This window comes from Canis lupus, chromosome 34 (genome assembly GCF_003254725.2).
Source record: "Canis lupus dingo isolate Sandy chromosome 34, ASM325472v2, whole genome shotgun sequence".
In the NCBI taxonomy this organism is placed as follows: Eukaryota; Metazoa; Chordata; class Mammalia; order Carnivora; family Canidae; genus Canis; species Canis lupus.
The window spans coordinates 4067986-4092878 of record NC_064276.1 but is presented as its reverse complement, the minus strand read 5'-3'; the positions used below and the strand labels follow the sequence as shown (position 1 = coordinate 4092878).

At 43.0% G+C, this 24893-nt stretch overlaps 1 protein-coding gene across 12 annotated transcripts in view; it reads right to left on the bottom strand.

Moving 5' to 3' along the window:
- ATPSCKMT (ATP synthase c subunit lysine N-methyltransferase) overlaps window positions 1-24893 on the bottom strand; it is a 251901-nt gene that overhangs the window by 175802 nt on the left and 51206 nt on the right. For all 12 annotated transcript variants that reach the window (XR_007408276.1, XR_007408277.1, XR_007408280.1 and 9 more), the window contains exon 5: window positions 2154-2195. The gene's annotated coding sequence lies outside the window, so the exon portion shown is untranslated. The remainder of the gene's footprint in view (window positions 1-2153; window positions 2196-24893) is intronic.

Here is a 24893-nt window from a genome sequence, read left to right as displayed (position 1 = left end):
GTCATGGAAATATTACTCGTTAACACTCATTGTATACAGTGTTCACATGCTCAATGCCAAAACAGCTGTTCTGGGCAGCTCAGGTGGCTCAGAGGTTTAGCACCACCTTCGGCCCAGGGTGTGACCTGTATGGAGCCTGCTTCTCCCTCTACCTGTGTCTCTGCCTCTCTTTCTGTGTCTCTCATGAATAAATAAATAAAATATTTTTAAAAAAACAGCTGTTCTATTCTCCTACTTAATAGAAAGAGTATTACTAATTACTGCAAAGGGAAAAAATACATATATATACTAAAAAAAAAAAAACAATTTCACAAAGAACAAGAGAAAACCATGGAGGCTGCACTGGATAAAGCTGGTTCTAGGGGTCAGGTATGGGAAAAGCAGAGCATTGCTAGAGAGAAAAAAGGAGAGGTTGCTAAAATAATATGTTGATAAAGAAGAATACAGATGGGCCAAGAGGCACATGAAAAAATGTTCAACATCATTAATCAACAGGGAAATGCAAATCAAAATCACAATGAGATCTTACCTCATACTAGTCAGAATAGCCAGTATCAGAAATATAAGAAATAACAAGTGTTAACAAGGATGTGGAGAAAAGGGAACACTTGTGCATATTGGTGGGAATGTAAATTTGGTGCAGCCACTGTGGAGAACAGCATGGAGGTTCCTCAAAAAATTAAAAACCGAAATACCATATGATCCAGTAATTCCCCACTGGGAATTTACCCAAAGAAAACAAAAACACTAAATCAAAAAGATATCTATCCCTATGTTTACTGCAGCATTATTTATAATAGCGAAGACATGAAAGCAACCCAAGTGTTCATTGATAGACAAATGGGTAAAGAAGATAGATAGATATATACACACACACACACACACACACACACACTGTGGACTATTATTTAGGCATAAAAAAGATGAGATCTTGCCATTTGCAACAACATGGATGAACCTACAGACATAACATATAATTTCATTTGTATGTGGAATCTAAAAAACATAACAAACAAATAAAAAAACAGAAACAGACCCATAAATGCACAGAACTGATTGATTGCCAGAGGGGAGGAGACAAAGGGAAGTGGGAGATACAGCTTTCCAGCTATGGAATGAGTAAGTCATGGGAATAAAAGGTACAGCATAGGGAATAGAGCCAATGGTATTATAATATTGTATGGTGACAGATGACAGCTATGCTTGTGAAAACAGCATAATGTACAGTCTTGCTGCAGTGGGTGAGCCTGGGTGGCTCAGCGGTTGAGTGTCTGCCTTTAGCTCAGGGTGTGATCCTGGAGACCCAGGATCGAGTTCCACATCAGGCTCCCTCCTGGAGCCTGCTTCTCCCTCTGCCTTTGTCTCTGCCTCTCTCTGTGTCTCTCATGAATGAATAAATAAAATCTTTTTTAAAAGTTTAAAAATAAATACATAAAAATAAAATGGTTAAGATGGCTAAAATGTGGGCAGCCCAGGTGGCTCAACGGATTAGCGCCGCCTTCAGCCCAGGGCATGATCCTGGACACCCGGGATCAAGACCCATGTCAGGCTCCCTGCATGGAGCCTGTCTCTCCCTTTGCCTGTGTCTCTGCCTCTCTCCCTCTCTCTGTCTCTCATGAATAAATAAAATCTAAAAAAAAAAAAAAAAAAAAGATGGCTAAAATGTGTGTATGTGTGTGTAACCTAACACAAACAATTTTTTAAATAATCAACACAAGGATCCCTGGGTGGCGCAGCAGTTTAGCGCCTGCCTTTGGCCCAGGGTGCGATCCTGGAGACCCGGGATCGAATCCCACGTTGGGCTCCTGGTGCATGGAGCCTGCTTCTCCCTCTGCCTATGTTTCTGCCTCTCTCTCTCTCTGTGTGTGTGACTATCATAAATAAATAAATATTATAAATAAATAAATAAATAAATAAATAAATAAATAAATAATCAATCAACACAATGCCCTAAAGGTGATAAAAGGGAGAAAATAAATTTGTGATAAATGTATGTATGTTTCAAGACAGAAATGCTGAAAGAACACAACCCTAGAGGACGGAATGCAGGAATCAATGCTTGCCGTCCTTAGAGTCTTCAAGGACATAATAGCCACAGAGGCAGGTGGACAGAGGTGGTAACTCCCTGTAAAGTTACAAGCAAAATGATTTACCTGGTGGCTGCCTTCCTGGAGAGTATACAGGGCATATCACACCTGTGCATATAGAAAACAGAGTTAGAATATTTTCACTATGTGAATGTCCCAGGTGACATCTGAAAGTCTGACCGGACCCAGCAATCCTTCAGTGGGCAGTACTGCCTCACCCACTGCAGGATGCTAAGTGCTCCTAGACCACAGTCACCTGATGCTAGCAGAGCCCCTCCCCCTCACAACACAAAATGCCCCCTCTAATTCCCTAACATAGCACCCCCAGGGAAAGCCACCCTAAGCAGAAGGCATTGAGTGTTGACAACTCAACCACGAGACCCAGCGAGAAAATCAAAGGGTAGGGCCTCTTATTTGGGCTCTGTCCCCTGCCAGTCACACAGCTCAGGCCCCACGCCCAGGCCCTCCCCTGAGGGAGATTGTCAGATGTCTCAGGACACAAAGACTCCTCTTGGCAATGCCATCTCAGGACAAAATCTAGATCATGTTTTAATTTCTTTGACACTCAGTTTATGCCCTCCCCTACACATGTCTGTGTCATGGAATTTTATTTACTTAGGACTTGTGAAAATAAAGGGTTGCAGCCTCAAAGGACCAAAGCACTGATGGTGAGAATGAATGTGCTGTCCAACCAGTGGGGGAACCATTTCTGGTCTTCCTGATGATCCCCCAGTAATCCAATGCCTGGAGCCCCCCACTCTGCCAGCACCTGGCACTGCTCCTGGATGGAATGCTATGTCCCTACATTTTCATTTGGTGAATTGTGCAGCCCGCAGGCTGAACGGGACTCCCCGCAGCTATGATGGCACAACAGCCTCTCCAGGCTCCCCCACCCCCACCCCCACCCGGCCACAGCCTGTCCCGGGGCTAGAGGCGACAGAGACAAAGGGCCTAGAGAGGAATTACATCAAGGAGACAATGGCGCTCAAACGCTGATCAGAGCTTGTTAACATCCACATGCCCCACGTGGAATAAGGGAGACAAGGGGTCTCCTTCCCAAACTGAGGCCACACAGGAAGGATCTTGCGAGGTTTTGATGCCAGCAGTTCCCGCTGCCCTCATGCAATAGCTTAACACTCCTGTAAAGGCGAGACCGCATCCCTCGCCGGAGCAGTTCCAACTCAGGATGCGACGCAGCGGGAACTGCGGCATCTCTGAGGATCTGGGCTGGGGCCGGGAGCGGATTGGCAGCAGGCAGCGCAAACGTCCTCCCAACCAAATAGCCCGCGGTCGGGAGGCGATTGGAGCAAGCGGGTTTCATATGCCTGAACGACCAAGAACATTAAAAACCATAAGCAAGTTCTCAGAGCCCTGTCTAGGAACCGCGTATGAGATGCAATTTTCTATTTAGCAGAGCAAGTACACAGAATTCAGTTTGGGGGCGATCTGTATTCTATTCAGTTTCCACAATAGCATTCAAATGTAGGCAGGGACAGAGGAATCTATCTTTCCACAAATTCCCTCCCTAGGGGCCCGCTGGCTCACGGTGGGTTCAGCGCTAGCTAGATGGGCGGCAGGACAGGCGACAGCAAGAAATCACCGCCACAAATTGCCCTGTGGAAGCCCCGGTGCTAGAGCCGCTGGCTTCGGCTGGCTCCTGTAATTGCAAAACCACTGCCAGAAAAGGGATCACTAACCTGCAAGAAAAAGGGCCTCCCCAGCCACCCAAGGAGCAGGTCTTGCTCTAGTCCGGAGCAGGAAATCATCTAACGTATTTCCTTGAGCTAAAACATCCTGCCATTCCATCACATTCTATCATTTCTGAGTTTGGAATGTTTTGACATCAAATTGTACATTTTAAATGGTATTTCATTTTCCTCCTCACACATACACACATGCAAATACCTTTATTAAATTGATCGTGTATTTTGCCATCAGTCATATCTTAGAGGAAATTCAGTAATTACCATGATTTAACACCTATTCTATAGAACCAGAAGCAGAAAGCAAAGCTGAGAAGCTAAGTGTTGCTTCCCACTCACATCCATGTTATCAAATGTCTTCTGTTCACATCTCAGCCACCCAGGAGTTCGGCTTCTGGAATCCCCAGGAAGGTAAGCCTTCCCAGGAGACCTGCTTCAAACCTCAGGCCCTGGAGCGACAGCGCCCGGCCACGCTCTCCCCAGGCAGGAGCACCCAGGCTCTCGGTGGGTGTAGGGTACACTCACAGACCAAGCCAGGTGAGAGGGGTAGAGTCACACCCCAGGTCCAATCTTCCATTTTGGGAAAGGTGAAGCCCTGGCCACACTGGCGTCTCCCTCTGATGGGGCCGGTGGACGGGGGTCATGAGTTAGATGTGCAAGGGCTAGCCATGCGTCCCGGCGTCCCTCCAGCGCTGCAGAAAGCCCGGCAGCCACCTGCTCATCCAGCAGCCAAGCTTCATCAGCATCCAAGGACAAATGGTGTATTTCTTGGAAGCAAGTGGCTGTCCGTGTTGGTCTTGGAGAGGAGGTATCGGAGAAGTATGATGACAACCTGGTCCTGAGATAGAGCCAATCAGCAGGGAGTCGCTCATGTGTGGTGGGTCTACCTCTGCCTCCCACCCTCTCACTGCTCACCCTTCATGGTTATTAAACTCAGTTCCAAAAAAAATAAAAAATAAAAAATAAAAATAAACTCAGTTCCCTCACCTTGGAACCCAAAGTGGCTCACCAAGAAAGAATCATTTCTTTTCATTGTCTTGATCCCAGAACTCATTAGAAGTTTTGTTTTTGTTTTTTCTTAACCAATCTAGGGCTTTCATGAGAAGCAGCTAAATGTGGAACAAGGTTCTGAGAGCTTTAGGAAATGCTAGAAGCATCACCAGCTGTGGCTGACACACTTGAAGAGTCCAGTGGTGACTTGAGAGCTGAGGCTTGGTGCATCCATTTAAGGACCTGTTAATAGTCTGAGCGGTAACACAGGGGAGCTAAGGAATCTCCATTCACCACAGGAGCCTGTGTGAGCCAGGCATCTGTCAAAATACCCACAGAAGCCAACTCTGAAGGTCAGAAACAAGAAGGGGAACAAAGCAAAAAAACAGACATTATCAGGAAATGCAGTTTTACTACAAAGAAGCTAAAGGAATATATAAGGCTAATACTTGAGAGCCTGAAAACTGCATTGCTTCCCTGTTTTGTTTTGTTGAGGGAAAAAATTAAGTGGCAAAAACCTACATTAAGTTTTACAAATTTTGTTTTTAAAATGTAATTAATAGCATAGTGTTTCAAGGCATATATTTCATAAAATATAAAAATGACCACATGCAAGTCCATCTATGGCACACTACGGTCCTAGGTAGAGATCGGATTCTGGAATAATGAAAGGGCATTAGTCTGAGTAGAAGCTAACTGGATGTGGAGTGATCCAAGGTGCTAAAAAAGAGTGGAACCACAGGGAAGTACTTGAGGACAAAAGCCATCCACCAACTAGGAGCCCCTAACTGGGTCGCCACTTGAGTAAGAAACGAATGTCTACATGGTAAGCCCTGAAATGTAGAGCTGTCCTTGTTCAGCAGCTAGTGTGGCCCTAGTGAACACCAGCTCTACCCCTACCGGTACCTGATCTTAACAATGTTTCCTGGGTTCTCTGAGCCTCAATGTCCATCACTGTAAGATAAAAATAATAATACTCCTTCACAGGTGTGTTGTGGTGATTAATTGAGAAGGGAATAGGGATACAAACCTGGAACACTGTAAGTCTTCAGTAAAGGTTTGGATTTATTTGTTCTTTCCAAGGGATAAAGACTAAGAGTGACCAGGAGATACAATGAGGTAAATAAAACTTAAGAGCATCACTATTAACAACAAAGAGCTTACTCAGGGAGGTGCCTGGGCAGTTGAGTCGGTGAAGCATCCAACTATCGACTTTGGCTCAGATGATGATCTCAGAGTCATGAGATTGAGCCCTGTGTCAGGCCAATTTGCACTGGGCATGGAGTCTGCTTAAGATTCTCAAAAAAAGAAAGAAAAAGAAGGAGAGGGAGAGGAAGAAGGAAAGGAGAGGAGAACTTACAGGAAACAGATATAAGGGGGGGGAATAAAAAATTTTAAATTTTAAAAACATGTAAAATACGTTTAATGCAATCCCTATCAAAATACCATGGACTTTCTTCAGAGAGCTAGAACAAATTATTTTAAGATTTGTGTGGAATCAGAAAAGATCCTGAATAGCCAGGGGAATTTTAAAAAAGAAAACCATATCTGTGGGCATCACAATGCCAGATTTCAGGTTGTACTACAAAGCTGTGGTCATCAAGACAGTGTGGTACTGGCACAAAAACAGACACATAGATCAATGGAACAGAATAGAGAACCCAGAAGTGGACCCTCAACTTTATGGTCAACTAATATTCGATAAAGGAGGAAAGACTATCCATTGGAAGACTGACAGTCTCTTCAATAAATGGCGCTGGGAAAATTGGACATCCACGTGCAGAAGAATGAAACTAGACCACTCTCTTTCACCATACACAAAGATAAACTCAAAATGGATGAAAGATCTAAATGTGAGACAAGAGTCCATCAAAACCCTAGAGGAGAACACAGGCCACACCCTTTTTGAACTCGGCCACAGCAACTTCTTGCAAGATACATCCACGAAGACAAAAGAAACAAAAGCAAAAATGAACTATTGAGACTTCATCAAGATAAGAAGCTTTTGCACAGCAAAGGATACAGTCAACAAAACTAAAAGACAACCTACAGAATGGGAGAAGATATTTGCAAATGACGTATCAGATAAAGGGCTAGTTTCCAAGATCTATAAAGAACTTATTAAACTCAACACCAAAGAAACAAACAATCCAATCATGAAATGGGCAAAAGACATGAACAGAAATGTCACCAAAGAAGACATAGACATGGCCAACAAGCACATGAGAAAATGCTCCACATCACTGGCCATCAGGGAAATACAAATCAAAACCACAATGAGATCCCACCTCACACCAGTGAGAATGGGGAAAATTAACAAGGCAGGAAACCACAAATGTTGGAGAGGATGTGGAGAAAAGGGAACCCTCTTGCACTGTTGGTGGGAATGTGAACTGGTGCAGCCACTCTGGAAAACTGTGTGGAGGTTCCTCAAAGAGTTAAAAATAGACCTGCCCTACGACCCAGCAATTGCACTGCTGGGGATTTACCCCAAAGATGCAGATGCACTGAAACGCCGGGACACCTGCACCCCAATGTTTATAGCAGCAATGTCCACAATAGCCAAACTGTGGAAGGAGCCTCGGTGTCCATCAAAAGATGAATGGATAAAGAATATGTGGTTTATGTATACAATGGAATATTACTCAGCCATTAGAAACGACAAATACCCACCATTTGCTTCGACGTGGATGGAACTAGAGGGTATCATGCTGAGTGAAGTCAATCGGAGAAGGACAAACATTATATGTTCTCATTCATTTGAGGAATATAAATAATAGTGAAAGGGAATATAAGGGAAGGGAGAAGAAATGTGTGGGAAATATCAGAAAGGGAGACAGAACATAAAGACTCCTAACTCTGGGAAACGAATAGGGGTGGTAGAAAGGGAGGAGGGCGGGGGGTGGGGGTGAATGTGTGACGGGCACTGAGGGGGTTACTTGACAGAATGAGCACTGGGTGTTATTCTGTATGTTGGTAAATTGAACACCAATAAAAAATAAATTTATTTAAAAAAAACATGTAAAATGAGGCATGTGCTTCCTTCCATCTGAAAGCTTTTTTCCTTTGACCAATTCTTAATGTTGGGGCAATTTGGAATTGTACAGTGTAGGATGTGAGGTAGGAAAATGATTGCTTAAGACCAACTCTTCCTCTGCCTGTGGCTCACATGCTGTTCTTCCCCATTAAACTGAACACATCCTAAGAGGGCAGACAGGAACTTTCCAGAAGAAAGGCATGTGAGCAGAAGTGATGCATGCCACTTGTTCCCCCACTCCCACCCTATTCTCTCCCCTTCTTGCTTGGTGGAAGTGCCAAGAATTAGGGTGACCCTGAAAGCCACATTGTGAGAACTGCAGAGCCATTGTCCACTGAAGTCCCTGAGTGACCACACGCAGCAGAGCTGCCCACCAACTTGAACTACTACAAAATCACTAATATATTAAAATTCTGAAGTTTGGGGTCTCTTTGTTACAGCAGCTAGTGTTACCTTAAGCAATGCAGACTTCCCTATCTTTGTATGCGGTGTCTACAACAGAGCATGGCTCCGTTATTGGTTGAATAATAAAAATGCAGCATCTCTACCCATGAAGCAGAGCTACCTAGAATTGCTCCCAGTCCTAGGAAAAACAAAATAAAATTTTACTCCCCATTATGAGGAAAAAAGGTCATAAAGAAATGAAAACACTGGAGTCAGCAAGTATCTGGCCGGGCCATCTTAAGTGCACATACAATCTGGAAAATATCAATCCATGAATGCGTCATTTGCTATTTCCTCCTCCAGCGTTACTGCTCTTTATTCAAGGTACAAAATTCCAAACGTCTTTACAGACTACACCTCCACCGCTCAGCTCTGTGGTTGAGACTGACTCCACCTTCCCTGCCTCACCTCCAGACTGGCAGACTGGCTTAAGTCAAATAGCTTATTCCATCCCCCTAGGCATGGAGATTGGTCTGGGCAAGATCTGGGGCGCTAGGGTCTGGCCAGGGTATGGAGACTGACTAGAATTGAAAGCATGAATTCAGTCTATCTACTGAGATAGCAAACGTGCAAAAGATATTCCTGAGATACGGTCACATGTACACGAGCAAAACCCCCCCGTGACTTTCCCATGTGCTCAAAGAGGCAGGTCCAAAATTTATCAGTCAGTGCAGCCTTCGTGGAGTAATCCACCATGTCAGGGAGGCCTGGGGCCCAGAATTCACCACTTTGTACTATGCGGTTTGGGGCCACATCAGCGGACAAGACCCTAAGCATTGCCATGAAGAGACTACAATACAGTTAGCTGCGTACTCCATGTCCCATGTCCTACGAGTCATTGAGCCTGCAGGAGGCCAGGTCAGGGCCCACCACAATCCACCCTTTTGTGAAGATCTAGATGGACAATTCTTGTGCTCCGCCGTGTTCCGCTGCTCTCAGTGACACAAACAAGTGTTACCAGGACACAATAGGATATTGCAAAAAAAATAATAATAATAACCCCAAACTCCCAAAACTAAATTAGCATGTGCTATTACAGTGTAAACCCCTGTTGTGAATGAGTCAACCACACAAATCCACCAGTGAGTATATGGACTCCAAAGTCCACTGGGGTGTGTGAATATCACTGACAAAGAAGTCACAGTTATGTGGCATCACCTGCAAGGCAGCTCTTCAGGTTCTCCTACTCAGACTTCTCTCAGTGGAACCCACTTTCAAAAACATGTGCTTGAGACCATGAGCCCCACGGAAGCTGCAGCACTTCTAAGATAATGGTGCCACACAATGTGCAATGGGCTCGCATCTGGTTTGGCTGGGCCAGCCCATTCACCCCAATATTATCTGTCTCCTAAGGAAACAGCTGGTGGAAATCACCTGCTCTACCCATGACAATTCGTCTACCATGAGAACTCTACTTCACGGTCCTTGCCGTCTCTCTGGCAACCAGGATGTAGTAGGTTAAATAGTGAAAAAAGTCAGGACTACTCCAAAACTAGAAGGTGACCTTTTTTGGACAAAAGGGTCTTTGTAGAAGTAATTAGTTAAGGATCCCAAGATGAAATTATCCTGGATTGGGGGTAATCCCTAAATCCAATGACTGGTTTCTTCATAAGTAGAGGAAGGACACAAAAACTCCCAGGCCTCTGTCCCCACTGAGCTAGTGGTCAAGGGCCCCCCAGGTCTCACCTCTGGGACCTCTTTTAGATCAGCCTCACCTACATCCAGTGATGGCTGGAAGATGACAAGCTAGATGACCAGGTGGCTAGCCCCTTCACCTTGGCAGACCACCCACCACCACATGCCCTAATGCCTCAACAGAGGATCCTCACAGGGCTGGACACTCAGAGCCACCAAACACCCTGGGCTCCAGGAGGCCACCCCAATATAGAGCTCTTGCCTTTATTTCCCTCCTTCCTCATTTCCCAGTAAACTTGAAGTCGTCCTTTTCAGTCTTATTAACTATGTCGAAAGCTCATCCTGACCACACCATCTATCCTGGGTTTGAACACTGGCAAGAATTAGGACCAGTCTTAGTTAAGATTGCTTTCATCATGGTTCATCAGGAAACCAGCCATTGAGCAGTGCCAAGGGCATGCATGAGATATGTCACAAAGGGTCAGGATGCCCCCCATTGCCCCCCAATTTCTCATGAAGGCACCTAATGCCAGCATCTCCTGCAGCAGAGTGAGCTTCCTCCAGGCCACAGGAGCTCAGAGCCCTTGCTTCACAGCGTGAGGCTGGCAGAGGCACCACGTCGGCCACTCCATGGCCAAGAGCATGGAAGGAGTGATTGCAACACCAACGTTTCCTCTTCCACGGTCTCGTGTCCCCACTGCAGGCCCAAATGACCCCCACCAGACTTCATGGAAGTAACAGCTGACATTTAGTAGATGCTGACACATGTGTGGATTACATGGATTACATCCATGGATGTAATCATCACAATGATCATTATTACCCTACTTTTCCATATGAGGGAACTGAGGTACGGGGCAGCTAAGTAACCTGTCTATTCCAACTCTCCTTAGACTCGGAAGTTGGGGACACGTGGGTCTCCCAGACTCGTCCCTGTTGGTTTAGGGCATCCCTCAAGTATCCTGTCTTCAGAAATGTCCTGGTTCAATCCATCCTAATTTTCCAGAAGTGTCCTTAAACCTCAGGAAGTCACATCCAACACTCTTTCCCTCCTGAGAGTACAAACAGAAGTGCTTAATTCCACGAACTGCTCTCTCCCCTAAAGGAAGACAAATTTTGCTTCTCCCTAGACTACTCTGATGTCCCTTCCCAGAGGCATGTCCGAGAGGAGGATGATTTGGTCCTCTGGTCTTTCCAGCATCATCACCTTCCCTGGCAAGGTCTCTAGTGAGCCCCTTTCAGAGATGGACAGAAGGTGGCCCCGAGGCCCAGCAAGCTGTCCAAGTCTCCAGTGACTACACAAATGAAACGATGCACTGGGGTCTAGAGCAGGTGAGGCTTCTCCATGCTGGCGCTTAGAGAATGCAGTCGCACAAAGGTTAACGGGCTGGCCATGCCCTGAGCTACTGCAGCAAGGAGTGCCTGTGCTGAGGATCAAGGAGGAAGAGGGAGACAGGTAGCTCGCCTTGAAACACTCCCCAGTGGATTCTGATGGCAACCCACGCCCATGTGAGCTCCAGGGAGAAGTGAAATCTCACCTCCTAATCTGTGATTCATATTTTTGGTTTTTCTGATGACAGGAAATAGTACATGCTCTATTAAAAAGTGAGTGTGAAGTAGAAAGAGGAAAGCATCCAAAATCTGCCCCTCCCAAAAAACCTCAAGTAACAGGTGGGTGTATATCCCATAGAGCTTTCCTAGACCTATAGATATACATAGGTATATGTATTGTTTTTAGAGTATTACTAGATTATTATTAGATTAGATGACTTCTAATCAACCACTTAGCCAAGCCATCATTGGGTTATATACAAGCAGTAATTTGGTTTTATAATATACTGAAAGTGCAAATTAATCATTTACTATATATTTAAGGGTAGGTCAGTTTTTCAACAATGCTCTGGCTTCTGGTATTTTCCTGATAGTTTTCTTCCCTATTGACCTCCATGTGGAGCAGAATTGTTCCTGTTCCCTCATCTCTGTGCGTAAAGATAATATAGTTGAATGACGCGGTCAGATGACGCAGATTAAACTGAGCCAGTCACCTCCTGAAGGACAAGAGTGTCTTCTGAATGTTGGCATGTCACTTACCTGGTTGCTTGCCTTAACAAGATGACAGCGAGCCACAGTACCTTCTAGTTGAGGACAGCTGATGGTACTCCTGGTTCCAGAGAACAGATCAGGCTAAGGGGGTGACAGAAAGCCCTAAAATCCACAAGTCCCAAGAAGTCTCTCCTTCCCCTATTAAAAGGTTCACAAAGCCATGAGAGCACGCACTGTGATGCCCAAGGGCCCAGCTGGTGCTGAGAATCAAGAGCCCACAGTGGGGATTGAGAATTTGATCAGAACACCACCATGCCCCAAGGGCAGGCAAGATGCTCACTTGTTATGCCTCAGACTCTCCCCTTGGCTGAAATAACTACATTTCTAGCTAGGTGGCCAATTTTAGCCACCATTAACCAACTGGGTGAATATAAACTCTCTTCTAGAAAATATATTCTACATATTTTTTTTCTTTTAAAATGTCATGTTGCGTAACTGTCTGTGCTGGACAGGTGAGAACACTGAATGTCTGGATTCTAGTGCCAAGTCCATCACTTATTAGGTATAACTTTGGTCAAGTGGCTAACATCTGAGGCTTCCTTACCTATAAAATGGGAATATAAATACCTCTCTCGGAGAGTCCTTATTAGAATAAAAGCAAGCAGAATACTTTTTTAAAAAATACAATAAAACCACATGTAAAGCTGAGGATCTATAAATCTCTGTAAATGGCAGCTTCTTCCTAAATAAAAATGTGTCCAGGAAAAGTAGGCTCAGCACTCAGGAGTAGGAACACAGAGCATGGACAGAAGATTCTCCAAGAGAGACAGCCACTCAAGAAAGGAGACACCTAGTAGTATACCTGGGAGGGCCTGCAGAGGGGGCCAGCCCCAGGTTCAAGTCCCAACTCCCCACTCAACCACTTCTTAGCAGTACAACCACCAGCAAGTGGCTGAGCCAAGACAAGCTTCCATATCCCCATCTGTAATAGGAGTAGTAACAACACCCTCCCCTGAGGTAATTAGGACAATGACTTCAGGCCATGAATTTCAATGGCTAAAAACAATTAGCAAAACATTGAAGATTGTTGAAACTGGATGCTAAATCCCGGGAGGAGCATCTTACTGTTCTCCTTACTTTTTACACATTTGAAATCCTCCCTAATAATTTGCAACCAAGTTCTTAAAATAGTCCTCACACATAAGTGCTTACTACCCATTAACTCTTATGTAGCAGTTAAGAGAGGAAGCTGTTGCATGTGGTTCTTGGCAGTTGGAAGATCATGGACCCCTCTGAGAATGTGATGAAAGATATGGACGCACTTCCCAGCAGCACACCACCACCTATGCCACACCTTGTACACAAAGCCTACCTGGGACCCTTGGGGGTTCCACGGATCTCAGATTAGGAAACTCCGCCCTCCCATTATGGGAAAAGGCAGAGCTGCAGTAATTCCCTGCCATCCTACCCATAGTTTCCTAACTACCCTTAGGTTAAAGTGTACTAGAAATCAGAAGGGAAAGGGACTGAAATGATGGGCCAGTCCTCACTATGATTGGGCCAGCCCAATCTAATACATGCAATGAACATGTCTCATCTCTATGGTTGGTATTTATTTTTCTACCTCAGGTAATTTATCTGAACATGGAGTCCTTTTTTTCCAGCCAGAGTATAAAAGAAGTTTTAGCTTCATAATCAAAGGTGCTTGAAATTTTGGTATACCTGTATTACCCATCATATTCTTGGGTTGAATCTTCTCCACAGAAATAAATCTCAGAAAAAAATAAAAGATGATGCAGTATATCATTTCTGTTCAGTACTATTCCTGGTTTAACATATGATTTTTATGTCTTTGTTAACATTTTTCATCTAGCTTTGTGCAAATAGATGGAAAAATATCTAAGGTGGTACAATATTTAACTGTAATATAAAAGCTCTTGGTAAAGCTATAAGCAGGAATAATCCGCTACAAATATATCTTTCAAGTTGAATAAAATAGTTAAAGTTTTAGCTGAACTACCAATTTGGAATACAATTACAGCCCAGTAGTTAGCAGATCACTCAGAAATGGCTATTTTAGTGTTCTACTCTTCAGATTACAATGTGGAACTTTCAGCAATAAAGGGCAGTTTGAAGAAGTGAAAAGTTGTAAAATGGGAAATGTAGCACATCTCGCATGAACAAGAGGAAAGGGGAAGTGTGGGGGCATTAAATGGGACTGGGATCACTGTAAAATTCTAGGAATAGCAGTGCCTCTGCTCTGAAAATCCCAAGGGGGTGGACAACAAGGGAAAGCTGGATGAGTTAAGTTTTAAAAAAATAGAATAAGTACTCTGAAATAAATGTGGAGGAGAGGAGCACCTGGGTGGCTCAGATGCTCTCAAAGGAGCATCTGCCTTTGGCTCGGGTCATGATCCCAGGATCCTGGGATCAAATCCTACATCAGGTTCCCCGCAGGGAGCCTGCTTCTTCCTCTGCCTATGTCTCTGCCTCTCTTTCTGTGTCTCTCATGAATAAATAAACCAAATCTTTAAAAAAATTTTTAATGTGGAGGAGAAAAGTATAAACGACATCAGCTAAAATCAAACTCGGGATTGTCAATGGGAATTATCAATAGCACCTCACTGTGGCAACAAGTGTGAGTCCAGGATTACATTACCATGTAAGAGTGGTTCAATACTCAAGAGGAGTTCATCAAATGATGATTTGTTTAAATTCGGTCAATTTCCTGACTGAAGGTACTTCCTGTGTTCCAACACAAAAAAGACAAAGCTGAGCTCCAAACACTTCCCACCGACAAACAGGAAAACAATGTTAGTACTCTGAGGACAGAGTCCTGAAAACCCCAAGGGAGGCACATCTCACTTCCATGGCGCTGAGCAAAGCCATCACTTGCTCCAGAAGGAAATATCATCTCTCTCTTCCAAGGCTGTTGGAAGTTCTAAAAACCTCCACAGAAAGGACAGCCCAGAGCAAAGGCTGTCAGTACCTCCTTTGTGAGACACTCAGAATCACAAATGATATTTACAATGACACAGACTTCTCTTCACCAGCATTAGATGTAGACAGACAATGGAATAATATCATTGAAATGATTTTTAAATAGAATTTTATCCCCTCAAAAGTAAAGGCAAAATAAACATATTCTTAGAGGAATGTAACCTTTATGATGGACTATCTCAAATCTGGGATATAATCACAAAGCAACTGAAACTTAACATCCATTTTCATCTCATTTTTGCTTTAAAACTACTGGTGGACAAGTTCCTCTTTTACTTCTAAACAAAAATACAGCCCCATAAATGTCCTGGTCATTGTTAGATTACAAAAATCTAAAAAGGCTTAAATCACAAAAGATCAATATCACATTTTAAATATCAATTCTCCAGCAGCCCAGGTGGCTCAGTGGTTTAGCGCCGCCTTTGGCCCAGGGCATGATCCTGGAGTCCCAGGATCGAGTCCCACATCGGGCTCCCTGCATGGAGCCTGCTTCTCCCTCTGCCTGTGTCTCTGCCTCTCTCTCTCTCTCTCTCTCTCTCTCTCTCTCTCTCTGTATGTGTGTGTCTCTCATGAATAAATAAATAAAATCTTAAAAAAAAAAAAAAAAGAAGAGACATAGAGCTTTCCCTCTCTCTATCCTACTCCCAACTCTCTCTTTCTCTTTCCCATGTGAGGACAGAATAAGAAGATATCCATCATATTCCTAGAAGTAAGGTTCTTAAACTCCAGTAAAAGAATAAGTGCATCCCAAGAAAAGCAGTGACACAATGGCAGTATCTGCAGGTACTGACACTGGGAGGCTCTCAGTGAAATGACTGTATCCTGCACCTTTGCCATCTAATCAACAAGACCAATCAATTTATATAGAGCCCTGATCACCCTTTAAATGCCCCATCTTTAAAAATTAACCACCAACCCAGGATCTATGGACACAGGAGGAAAGGCTCTTTATTACTCCACTATTGCTCTGTTTGCAGATGATATGATAGACTCCACCAACAAAGTGGTTAGAACTAATAAATTCAGTAAAGTTGCAGGATACAAAACCAACATACAGAAATCAGTTGCATTTCTATACACTAACAAAAAAATGGTAAAACAATTCCATTTACAATAGCATTAAAAACAATAAAGTATGTAGGAATAAACTTAACCAAGGAGGTAAAGATCTATACACTGAAAACTATAAGACTCTGATGGAAGAAACTGAAGCAGACACAAATAAATGAAAGATATCCTGTGTTCATGGACTGGAAGAATTAATATTGTTAAAATATCCATACTACCCATAGTGATCCACAGATTCAATGCAATCTCCATCAAAATTCCAATGGCATTTTTCAAGGAAATAAAAAAAAAATCCTAAAATTCATATGGAACCACAAAAGATCCTAAATAGCCAAAGTAATCTTGAGAAAGAAGAACAAACCCAGAGACATCACACCTCCTGATTTCCAACTTTATTATAAAGCTATAGTAATCAAAACAATATGGCAAAAAAATATATTTTAGTACTGGCATAAAAATATACATACAGCACAATGGAACGGAACCCAGAGCCCAGAAATAAACCCACAGGTATACAGTCAACTAATATTTGACAAGGGAGCCAAGAATACTTGATAGGGAAAGGATAATCTCTTCAGTAAACAGTGTTGAGAAAACTGGATAATCCCATCTTAAAACACTCACAAAAATTAATTCAAAATGGATTAAAGATTTAAACACAAGAACTAAAACTGTAAAACTCCTAGAAGAAAATATAAGAGAAAATCTCCTTGACATTGGTCTTAGCAATGATCCTTTGACATGACACCAAAAGCACAAAGTACAAAAGCAAACATAAGTAAGTAGAACATCTGAGAGGTTCTGACCTTGTGGAAAGTTGGAAGAAAGAGTTGACTGAGCATGTAGAAAGATAATGTCAGAGATGAAAGAAGACAGAAAAGGGAGAAAGAAAAATGGCAGTTCCCAACTGAAGGAACCAAACATGCACAGGAAAGGAGATAAAATCACTAAGACATAATTTGGCTCATCTGTAAACAAGATTGACATAGCTAAAGTAATGAAAACACTGACTGTATAATCTCTCCATCCCTGAGGTGGGGAAGAGAAATATGTACATGTGAGAGTTATGTGATAATGTAACACCACTTAATCCTGACTGTTTTTAATATAAATTCAACAGTAATAACACAATCATCTAAAACTAAAAGTCAGAAATAGCAGTATAAGCACTATCTTTAGAATTATAGCAGTAAGGAAACATAAGAAAATAGCAAAAAAAGGGGGAGGAAGCATCTGCTGATGGGGTGGGGAAGGACAGGGAAGGGGATGCTCTTTTTCATTATAGATTGTGATGATTAACTTTCTATGTCAACTTAACCGGGCTAAGAGATACCAATAGCTAGAAAAACATTATTTCTAGATGTCTGTGTGAAAAGACAAAAAGATTAGCATTTGAATCAGTAGGCTGAGTAAAGAAGATCCTCCTCACCATGGTGGGTGGGCATCATCTAATCTTTTGAGAGCCTGAATGGAACAAAGGCAGAGGAGGATGAATGCACTCTGAGCTAAGACATCCATCTTCTCCTGCCCCTGGACAACGGTACTCTTGGTTCTTGGGCTTTCAGATTCAGAGTGGGATTTACACCATCACGACCCCCACCAAGCTCAGGCCCTCTGACTTCAACAGAATTACATCACTGGCTCTCTTGGTTCTCTGGCTTGCTGATGGCAGACTGTGGGACTTCTCAGCCTCCTTACCATTTGAGCCAATTCCTATAATAAATCTCCTCTATTATATATCTATATATATCCTACTGATTCTATTTCTCTGGAGAACCCTGACTAATGCACAAGTGAAACACTTTCAAGCTTCTGCTGACCTCCCAATCTCTTACAACCCATTGGTCAAAACAAGCCCAGCTTCAGAGTGGGAGAAAGGTAAAAAGTTACAGGGGGCAGGTGGGGCCACTCAGTGGGTCATTAATGGGATCAGCCTACCCACTGCCCCACTTCATAGATTTGTTGCAAAACCAGAATGAAGCTACCATAACAAGACTGGAAAGGTGGATGGATATTCAAGAACAGAGGAATCTATGATGGGTGTCTAAGCTGAAATATCCAAGGGACACAGCCAGCCTGCTCTGGCCTCTTCTCTTAATTTTCTTTGAGCTAGAATGCTTCATATTTAGGTAAGCTTGGATTTTGACAAACACCAGGAGAACCGTTCATGGATCTAAGCCTGGAGTTTTCAAACTTTGCACTCTGTGGCCCTAGAAGTAAGAGGGAAAAGGAGGGAAGGTAGGTAGGAGGGAGGGGGATACAGCAGTTTAAACACCTCTGTTCGACTACAAGTTTGTTTTATGTTTTGCCTTCTGGGCTTCTGCAAGTGATTTGACATGAACCAAGTTCAAAATCCACTCATGTAAGTACTGTCTTTAGTGCCAGACTGTGAGGAGAAATGGAATCCACCTGTGGACTCTCCCAGTGTCGATGGGCAAGTGCCATACACGACAAGAGCCCCAAGGAGACAGGCTCACAGAATCTCAGAGGATAAACAACTGTGGATTTGGAGCAAAGGCTCTAGCTGCAAACTTAGTTTTCATATTTCTCTCAATAAAAGTGCTGCTACTTTAATTAATAGGCTATAGATGGTTCTAGCAAGGAAGTGAGTAGAAAGGTCAGAGAGGTACTTGTAGAAAGATGGAGGGTAGCAACTGATATAAAACCTTATCCAAATTTGTTCCTCGAACCTGGGCTTCAAATGCTTCATCACCAATCCCTAGGATGCAGGCATGTAACTGGAAGTCAATAAAGTGCTCTATCCCAAGGCTGTGCAAGTATTGCTCACCACGTAATTTCAGGCAGGAACAACTATGAAATCTGTGGGACTCAGTGCAAAATGAAGATGCAACTTTCCTTGTTTAAAAACCATTAAGAGTTTGAAGTCAGAATGTTAAAGCAAGCATGGGACCCTGTGGGACTGCCCAGGGGGGAGCCCAGGTAGCCAGTCCCGATTTCCAGACCCCAGGAAGACTTCTACTGGTGATGGGTGAGTAATAGCTTGCTGAGAAAGTGCTTACAGACTCTTATCTCCCTCCCTTTCATAGAAACATGGTCAATCCTATAACCTGGGTTTTCTTATCAAATAATTGCACAAAAACAGTAAATGAATGGGAAGGATAAACATTTCTAAAAGAGGCCACCTTTTCTGCTGTATTTTAGAAAAAAATCATCAACTATCTGCTGCATGTGCCCTGCAGAGAACACGAAGAGGAACAAACAGTGGCCCAGCCTTTAGTTTTAGGCCTTATCTCTAAAGAAAGCCTTTATCTCCCTTAAAGAACCCTGGGCATCTGTGAGAAGCTGGGAGAGGTATTTTGGGAACAGGGAGTGTTCTCCGCTAAGAAGCTCTTAAAATCTTTCTCTATAGGCAGTGACCTGCTTAGACTAGAATGTATGTCAACAATTCAGAATCACTTTTTTTTTTAAGATTTTATTTATTTATTTATTTGAGAGACAGAGAGAGAACACAAGCAGGAGGAAGGTCAGAGGGAGAAGGAGAAGCAGACTGCCCACCAGCAGGGAGCCCGATGCAGGACTCTATCCCAGAACCCTGAGATCATGACCTGAGTCGAAGGCAGATGCTTAACCAACTGAGCCACTAAGGCACCCCTAGAATTACATTTTTGTAGATCCCCACATCTGGATATATTTTTAACTGTAGGTGGACAGTTTATATATGCACATAAATCTTCGCCCTTGGCTCATAACCCCCAGCAGATGGAAACGTGTGTTGAGCCTAAGTCACAGAGGCATAACTTGGGAGTGGCTACAAGCTTCAGCTGTGGGGACAGACATACTTCACAAGCCAGTTCTACCATTTTCAATCCCTGTGACCCTGAGTAAGCTAGTTCATCTCTATAAGACTCAATTTCCTAATCTATGAAATGCGGTGAGAGCAGGCAAGGATTAAATGAGATGCTACCTGTAAAACTCATACACAGTCTGGCATGTCATCAACTCAACAAATGTTGAGTCTCATCATTGAGCCATAGATCCCACAGGGCCACTTGGTCTGATGTGACATTCTCAGGGATAGACTCAGGAGATATAAAACACCTGGTCCCCAGATCTCCCAGGGATGTCCCTTTCTGAGTCCAGGGATGCTACTGGTTTGACACCTGCCCCTGGTCTGCATGTAGCCCTCTGCCCCTGAGATAGCCAGCCGCCCGGACCTTGAGGAAAGAGCTCTGAGCTCAGCTTAGCCTGCAGCTGTGACAGTGGCCTTCACTCAGGCTCCTCTACTCTGTCACCTTGCCTTCCCCAACCCACTACCAGGCCAGACTTCCCAAAATACAATGATTACAGTTCTCTGCTCACAACCCTATTCCTTACTACCTTGGCCTGATATTGAGGGGCTTCTATAAAACTCCCTCCTACTGGACTGATCTTATTTCTCCTTCTGCTCCACATCATCAACCTCTCCTTGGCAGCCAGTCTCACTCTGCTATGAATAGGCCAGGCTCACAGGCAACACTCTTTTTGAACTTGGCCACAGCAACTTCTTGCAAGATACATCTAGGAAGGCAAGGGAAACAAAAGCAAAAATGAACTATTGGGACTTCATCAAGATAAAAAGCTTCTGCACAGCAAAAGAAACAGTCAACAAAACTAAAAGACAACCTACAGAATGGGAGAAGATATTTGCAAATGACCTATCAGATAAAGGGCTAGTTTCCAAGATCTATAAAGAACTTATTAAACTCAACAGCAAAGAAACAAACAATCCAATCATGAAATGGGCAAAAGACATGAACAGAAATGTCACCAAAGAAGACATAGACATGGCCAACAAGCACATGAGAAAATGCTCCGCATCACTTGCCATCAGGGAAATACAAATCAAAATCACAATGAGATACCACCTCACACCAGTGAGAATGGGAAACATTAACAAGACAGGAAACAACAAATGTTGGAGAGGATGTGGAGAAAGGGGGACACTCTTGCACTGATGGTGGGAATGTGAACTGGTACAAGCACTCTGGAAAACTGTGTGGAGGTTCCTCAAACAGTTAAAAATAGATCTGCCCTATGACCCAGCAATTGCACTGCTGGGGATTTACCCCAAAGATACAGATGCAGTGAAATGCCAGAACACCTGCACCCCGATGTTTCTAGCAGCAATGTCCACAATAGCCAAACTGTGGAAGGAGCCTCGGTGTCCATCGAAAGATGAATGGATAAAGAAGATGTGGTCTATGTATACAATGGAATATTCCTCAGCCATTAGAAACGACAAATACCCACCATTTGCTTCGACGTGGATGGAACTGGAGGGTATTATGCTGAGTGAAGTGAGTCAATTGGAGAAGGACAAACATTATATAGTCTCATTCATTTGGGGAATATAAAAAATAGTGAAAGGGAATAAAGGGGAAAGGAGAGGAAATGAGTGAAAATAACAGTGAGGGTGACAAAACAGCAGAGACACCTAACTCTGGAAAACAAACAAGGGGTGGTGGAAAGGGAGGTGGGCAGGGGGGTGGGGTGACTGGGTGACAGGCACTGAGGGGGGGCACTTGACAGGATGAGCACTGGGTGTTATGTTATATGTTGGGAAATTGAACTCCAATAAAAAAATAAATAATAACTCTCCCCCCCCCCAAAAAAAAAAACAGGCCAGGCTCACAGCCGCCTCCAGCACTGCCCCACCCTAGAAAGTCTGCCCCAGTCCTCACCTGCCCAGCCTGACCTGGGGCTGCCCGAACCTCTAAGTGGGATGTCTGGAATCTATAACTTCTGGGAAGCATTAGAAAGAATACAATTTAACCTAGGACTCTCTGTTTCCCTTTAATTCATGTGGAAATATTAGGTTGGATACCTATCACACTCATCATACCAAAATAAATTCCAAATGGGTCAAAGATATACATTTTTAAAAATCCATAATATAAAAAAAAAAATCCATAATATTGTTGAAGAACACATGGGCAAATTCCCTTATGTTCTCCAAGTAAGGAAGACCTTCTTATGCATGACACAGAATCCAAGAGCTATAAATGAAAGATTTTTAAATCTGAGTAAACAACATTAAAACTTTCTGCATAGCAAAAGAAAAATGCCAGCCCAGGTATATGTTTGCAGCCCTATGAAAAAGGGCTCCTATACATCAATCAGTAAAGGTGCTCCAACTTCATATAAAAAGGGGCAAAGGACACAAGCAGACAAGTCACAGGGAAACAGATGATTTTCAAAAGTATGGAAAATCCTCAATCTTATTTCAAAATACAAGCTGGAAACTACAATAAAATATCAGTTTCCATTACCAGTTTAGTGAAGATAAAATTTTTGTTTCATCCATTGTGCTATCACAACCGTTAGGCAAGAGGCAACCTGACAGATGCTGTCTTAACACTCTCGGCTGGGGATGTAAATTGGGACAACCTCTCTGAGCAGCAATCAGGCAGCACAATTAAGATTTAAAGTTCACAAGCCACCACCTGCTTTGGCATCATAAAAGATAGAAGGGGGCTACATCCCCAGCACCCCCCCTCCCCCCCGCCGTCCCAGGGCGGTTCTGAGTTCCTTCTCTAGCAAGGAGCCCTTACAGATGAGGGACACACTGGAAGGTGGGAGATTGGTGCTCCAGGTAAGCTCTAAGGACCACCCACATGGCGCTGCACACAGAGATCCTTGGTGAGAGCTTCAGAGGTGACTGGGAACCAGAGCAATTTTGCTAAGCTTGTACAGACCACCCACTCAGGGGCTTCCAGCTGAGATTGCCATTTGCATCCTCCCTGACCTTCACTGCCCTGCGGTGTTAAGGACATGTGTGCCCTCCATTCCCTTGAAAACCTTTCACCAGAACTTTTACAAAGACTGGCTTCTATTTCTCCAACTAACCCCTGTCACACATTTATCTTTGGGGAATGTATCCTACAGGTCGACTCACACATTTATGAAACCGCATATATGCCCCCAAAATTCAGTTTTTAATAGCAAAAGATTATAAACAGCCTAAAAGTATATCAGTGGTAGATGATTTAAAATACCATGATACCCCATATGATAGCATGCCATCTCTCACCAAAAAAGCACCGTGCTTCATGTATCCATACAGATCGGACGCCAAGATGAAAAATAATTACTTTATATTTATGCTCCCACTTGTATAATAAAAAAATTTCAAAGAGTATCACCAGGAATATACATAAGAAACCAGTGGCCATAAGTACCTCTGAGGAAAACTTTAGGGAATCAGGAATGGGAGGTAGAGTTATATTACTCCATCTACCCCTTTTACTCCTGAATGATCTAACATGTGCATATAGTTCAAACATGAAACTACTAATTAATAGTATGTTACATAATCATTACAAAATGGCAGCAAGACATCAACAGGACACTATGCTTTCTTCCCTTTCCCTCTCTTTCTGTTTATTTCTTCCTGAAATGTAAAACAAATTGGAGATAGGGAACCTTCTTTCTTGTTAGAATACTTTGGAATAATGTCTATTTGCCTTTTTGGAGATGAATTTCCTACATTCATTTATAGTATCTAACACTTTCTCCTCAAACCCTAAAGATGAGGTAGAAACTAGATGGAGTTTTATGTGCTTCTTTGTCTTATTCTAATTTAGGATTACTTCAATTGCAAATCCATGCACTTGATCTTATTGAGCTGAAGTGACTACTGTCTTTCAGTTGATAAATTCTAGAAAATGATTTGACTGTTCCATATCTTCGAACTAAAAAAGAATAAACAAAAAGGAGACAACTTGACAACTCAGGAAGAAAACACATTCTTTAAGTTTCTCACCATTCCTGCTCTTGTCTAGAAATGAGTGCCTTAATGGGTCCTCTCTATTAAATGGTGACTGTTGGGATCCCAATAACACTATTGAAACTGGAGTTCAATATCATGAGCCCAAAAACCTCCAGCTTCAAGTCACTATCCACACGCCAGACCTCACATGATTCATCACACAATCATAGCTGATATTTTAACTTTCTATTCCAGCAAAAAAGTTCTTCCTTCCTTCTTTAGATCCCTATAATACTGTCTACAACTTAAGTAATTATTTTAGTGTCACCTAAGTTTAAAAACTGGCCATTCCATTAAGGTGGGCACTTGATGAGCACTGGGTGGATGAGCACTGGGTGCTACATTATATGTTGGCCAATTGATTTTAAATAAAAAGTTTTTTAAAAAGCTGGCCATTCACCAATATGTTCAAATATATATTGTGTGCTTATTTTTAAAATATTATTACTGCAATTATTAATTCCTAGACAGCAATAATGAGAAATTTTGTGGCTCTTTCTGATATTTCCATGTAATGAACAACGGCTATGTTTTATTCTGCTTTATATGTAGTACCTCCTGTCTTCCCAGCTACATGAGTCAGTAATCCCACCTCCGTTTTTTTACTTAAACAGTTTTGAGCTGGGTCTCTCTCTTCCAAAGGTAAGTCTATGCAGCCTTACACCTCTCCTCTGAGCCATTCTGCTAACTCAGCTCCTAATCAAACAATCCTCCTCAGAAGTCACATCATTGCTCCTTCCCTCACACCCACTCTGCTTCAGGCCCTAGACTTCTACCTCAGGGGCCTTCCCTGCTTATCCAAGTGACATTGCAAGAGACAGGAGTCACTTCCAAGAAGCTTAAGGAAAAAGACATAATATTACAAGATATTATGGGTTGAATTATATCTCCTCAAAAAATACATCCAAGTCCTACCCCCAACCCTTGTAAATGAGATATTATTTAGAACTAGTCTTTGCAGATATGATCAAGTTAAGATGATGTCATTAGGGTGGGCCTTAATCCAGTATGACTCTGCCCACCACACACACATACACACACCTTTGAGATTCTCTCCTTTTGGAAGTATTGTTGACGATCAAACATCATACAACAGACAACAGTGCATTCTGTTCTAC